The sequence below is a fragment of the Pinus tabuliformis genome, chromosome 4_1, assembly GCF_031772625.1.
Source record: "Pinus tabuliformis cultivar Carrire ecotype Pingquan chromosome 4_1, CPIR1, whole genome shotgun sequence".
NCBI lineage: Eukaryota > Viridiplantae > Streptophyta > Pinopsida > Pinales > Pinaceae > Pinus > Pinus tabuliformis.
Genome location: NC_142303.1, coordinates 348787205 through 348792585, shown reverse-complemented (window position 1 = coordinate 348792585; position 5381 = coordinate 348787205).

The window sequence follows — 5381 nt, the reverse complement described above, 5'->3', positions numbered from 1 at the left end:
TCTTCACTCAAGAAATTTGTTGCCAGGTTTCAAGCATGTTGATTTAAAATTCTGTGAGAATTGTGTTTATGGAAAACAGAAGAGAGTCAGATTCCTTAGAGTTGGGAAAGAAAAGAAGAGCGAAAAATTAAAGCATGTGCATACAGATGTATGGGGACCTGCTCAGGTATCATCTCTTGGTGGCTCTCGTTATTATATAACTTTTATTGATGATGCAACCAGAAAAACATGGATTTATTGTATTCGAAATAAATATGATGTATTTGATACTTTCAGGAAATGGAAAGCTTTGGTTGAAAATGAGACAGGGAAAAGGTTGAAGTGTCTCAGATCAGATAATGGAGGTGAATATTGTAGCAAAGAGTTTGATAGGTACTATTCAGAGAATGGAATTCACAGAGAGAAGACAGTTCGAGGAACACCACAAGAAAATGGTGTGTCGGAAAGGATGAACAGGACAATCATGGAGCGTGCAAGGTGTATGAGATTGCATGCAAGATTGTCTTTAGAATTTTGGGTAGATGATGTAGATACTACTGTTTATCTAATAAACAGAGGGCCTTCAAGTTCCTTGGATGGTGGTATTCCAGAGGAGGCATGGATAGGTAAAAAGTAAACTACTCTTTTTTAAAGACTTTTAATTGTGAAGCCTTTGTCCATTTTAACAAAGAAAATAGAACAAAGCTTGAGGAAAAAACAAAGAAATGTACCTTTATTGGATATGATGTTAATGATTTTGGTTATCGCTTATATGATTATGAAAATCACAAAATCATTAGGAGCAGAGATGTAATATTCAATGAAAAGGTCTTGTATAAGAATCAGTTGTAGGAAAAGAAATAGGAAAAAGAAAACATAGAATACACAGTGCTTGACGATATCATAGGAAAAGTGATGGTGCCTGAAAATCATAATGACTAATAGCTAGAACAACAACCACAACAACAACAAGCACTTCAAACACCTGAAAGTGGTGTTAGAAGATCTACCAGGATAAGTAGACCTCCTGAACGATACTCTCCTTGATTATATTATGTATTGTTGAGTGATTCTAGTGAACCAGAATGTTATGAAGAAGCAGTGCAGGTAGAAACTAGGAAGAAGTGGGAGCAAGCCATGAAAGAAGAGATGGACTCCTTAGCACATAACTAGACATGGGACTTAGTAAGGTTGCTAGCAAGTAAAACAACATTGCAGAATAAATGGGTTTACAGGCTGAAGGAAGAAGATGGAGGAAAACAGAGGTACAAAGCTAGACTTGTGGTGAAGGGGTTTGCACAGAAGAAAGGTATTTATTTTGATGAAATATTTTCTCCTGTTGTGAAAATGACTTCAATCAGAACTATCTAAGTCTAGTAGTAGTTGAAGATTTGCATCTTGAGCAGTTAGATGTAAAGATAACCTTTCTCCATGGGGATTTGGAGGAAGAGATATATATGCAGCAACCACTAGGATATGAGGTAAAAGGGAAGGAGAAACTAGTGTGCAGGTTGAAGAAGATCTTGTATGGCTTAAAACAGGCTCCAAGGCAGTGGTATCTAAAATTTGACAAGTTTATGTCTGAACAAGGTTCTACTAGATTTCACTCTGATCATTGTGTTTATCTGAAAAAGCAAAATGATGGTAGCTATATTATATTGTTATTGTATGCAAATGACATGCTTGTTGCAGGTTCTAAGATGCAGGAGATAAATGTGCTCAAAAGAAAATTGGCAAACTCATTTGCAATGAAGGATTTGGGTGCTACAAAACAAATCCTTGGTATGAGAATACCTAGAGACATGAAAAATCGTAAATTAACATTGTCTCAGAATGAGTACACACAAAAGGTGTTGAAAATATTTAATATGCGCAATGCAAAACTAGTTAGTACACCTTTTGCTAGCCATTTCAAACTTAGTGAGGAAATGTGCCCAAAGACCTAAGAAGACATGGGTTATATGTCTAAAGTTCCATATGCATCAACAGTTGGAAGCTTAATGTATGCAATGGTCTGCACAAGGCCTGATATTGCACATTCAGTGGGAGTTGTAAGCAGGTACATGAACAATCCAAGAAAAGAACATTGGATGGCAGTGAAGTGGATTCTCAAATATTTGAGAGGTACCACAAATCAAGCATTATGCTTTGGTGGTTCAAACATTTCTCTACAGGGATATGTTGATGCAGATATGGCAAGTGACAAAGATAACATGAGGAGCACTATAGGATATGTATTTACTGTAGGTGGAACAGTTGTCAGTTGGGTTTCTAAACTTCAAAGTGTTGTTGCACTTTCAACAACAGAAGCAAAGTATGTTGCTGCTACAGAGACTAGTAAAGAAACGATTTGGTTACAAAGGTTTTTGGATGAATTGGGTAAGAAGCAAGAGTTGTGCAGGTTATACAGTGACAGCCAGAGTGCCATACACCTTGCAAAAAACTCTGCATTTCATTCCAAGACTAATCATATATAGGTCAAGTACCACTTCATACGGTTAGCGTTGGAAGACGGACAGTTGAAGCTGGAAAAGATACACACTAGCCAGAATCCTACATATATGTTAACAAAAGTTGTAACCAGGGAGAAACTAAGAATCTGCTCATTTTCAAATGGTCTTCAAGTATGATGAAAAGATGAGAAACAACCAGGTCCAAAGAGGAGTCATCTAGAAAATGAAGTAGCGGTGGAGTTGCTATAATCAGTCTCCAAGTGGGAGATTGTTGGATGTGGAGCCTGATTATCTTCTGTATTCAAAGGTTTCAACCAGATGTATACCCTAGGAAGAATGTACACCCCTCCACGCGGGGGGGATAAGTCCCCCACGACTAGGGGGTCTGGGCCCCGGACCCCCCGAAGCTAAAAATAGATGTAAAATTGCTTTGTAAAAGTCTAGAAATTTCTAGTCAATCTGGGCTGTTCATTAGGCGGATGATTTGACGGTAGAAGTTATGTTTGATTTAGGGTTTTTTGCGCTAGAAGGAAACCCCTCGCTATATATGAGGGAATTGTATTGCGTTTATGTATATCTGTATTCAGAGTGAGGAAAAGAGAGGAGATTGAAAGTGAAGAGGGAGTTACAACAGATCTGCTGTAGGTTGCATCTCTTCGATTTGCTGGATAATATAATAAAAGAAGGACTGGCTGTTTCTCCATGGATGTAGCCCAAACTGGGTGAACCACATATATATGTGTCTCTCTTGTTTTATGCATTTTCTGTGTTTATATTTCTGCAATATTTTATGTGTTCCATTGCTCCCTAATATATAATTTTCTAACAGTAACGAAATCGATGGATATGGTTTCCCATTTCCATTAAGGAATAGGTAAGGGGTGGAGTAAATCTCCCGGGTGTTGGTGCTCGGCATTTTTTGTTGGCATTCCAAACATCTGGGTAGGTATTCTGCTACCTCCTTCTTCATACCAGGCTAGAAAAATTCCTTTCTTAAGGCAAAATTCATTTCCTAGTATCTGGGATGACCTGCACAAGGAATCTTATGAAATTCATCTAAAATTAAAAATTTAAGATGTTTTTCGTTACGCACATATAACCTCTTCCTATAAACCATCAATCCTTTTGAATTTACCTCATATCCTAATTGTTGTTCATGGCTATTTGGAACTTTTCCTTGCTGCCATAAATGTTTATATACTAAATCTTGCATGGTTGTTTCACGAATCTACTCATAAAAAGTTGTTCTTGACTCACTGAAAGAAATTTCATATAAACAATTTACCTTTCGACTCAAGGCATCCGTAACATGGTTTTCTTCCCCCTTCAAATTCTTGATTTCAAAATCGATTTCACTCAGGAAACCTGCCCAACGAGCTTGTCTAGAATTCAGAGTAGGTTGCTTAAAGTAGCTTGTTAGACTATGATGATCAGTCGATAGCAGAAATTTCTTACCCATTAGGTAGTGCCGCCACATTTTTAAGGCATGAATCACCGCTGTCAGTTCTAAGTCATATGCATAATACTTTTGTTCGTATGCTTTAAGTTTCCTTGATTCATAAGCTACAACCCTTCCTTCTTGCATTAATACACCACCTATGCCCTCCTTGCTAGCATATGTACAAACCACATATTCTTTGTTGGGATCCACGATGCTCAAAACGAGTGCAGTGGTAAGTAGATGCTTGATCTGATCAAAGCTATTTTGACAGTTGGGGATCCATCTAAAGGCTTTCCCTTTCTTTTGCAAATAAGTGATAGGATACGCCACCCTAGAAAATCCTTCCACAAATCGCCTATAGTATCCAGCTAGACCCATGAATGACCTTATGTCAGCTACACCTTTTAGTATCAACCATTCCATGATAGTTCTTAATTCCTCTGGATCTAGTACACTGCCATTCTTGGTGATGGCATGTCCTAAGTACTGGATTTGTTCCTTAAAGAAGTCACATTTGTTGTATTTGGCATACAACTGGTGCTCTCTTACGACTTGCACAACAATACGGAGATGCTCCTTATGTTCTTCCATGCTTCGAGAGCATATTAGTATGTCATCATCAAAGATTAATACAAACTTATCTAAGTATTGATGAAATATGTTATTCACGAGACACGTGAAGATTGCTAGGGCATTAGTTAGTCCAACAGGTAGCACTACAAACTCATAATGTCCATAACAAGTTCTAAACGTTGTTTTTTCTATATCCTCCTCTTTTATCTGGATCTGATGATATCTTGAGTCGAGATCAATCTTTGAGAAGACCGTTGCACCCTTTACTTGATCAAATAACTCATCAATTATGGGTAAAGGGTATTTTATTTTAATGGTCAATTTGTTTAACTAATGGTAGTCCATACACATCCTCAATGTTCCATCCTTCTTCTTAACAAAGAGCACTGGAGCTCCCCAACGGGACACACTGGGTCGAATATAACCTTTATCAAGTAGCTCTTGTAGTTGCATTTTCAATTTAGTTAGCGCCAGTATGATCATGTAGTAAGGGGCTCGGGATACTAGGGCAGCACCCAAAATTAACTCAATGGTAAAATCTATGTCTCTTTTTGGGGGTAGGCCTGGGATTTCCTTAAGAAAAACATCCGGGAAGTTTTGTATCACTCGAATACTTTCTACATAAACATATTTATCTTTAGAATCAACGTACCACACTTGTATTGCATAGACTTGGTAGCCTTTTATGATGCATTTTGCTAATTAAGAGGCTGTTACAGGTCTTATATGTAGAGGTTTTTGAATACCTTGAATTCTTGCCTTTCTCCTTCCTCATCCTTGTAATTAATGGTTTTGGTCTTACAGTTAATAAGGGACCAGTGCTTTTTCAACAATTTCATACCTATAAGGATGTCGTAGGACCCCAGGTGTAATACACTAAGATCTGCCATAATAGAGTGGTTAGCTAAACTTAGAGGGAAATTAGTGACCTTGGA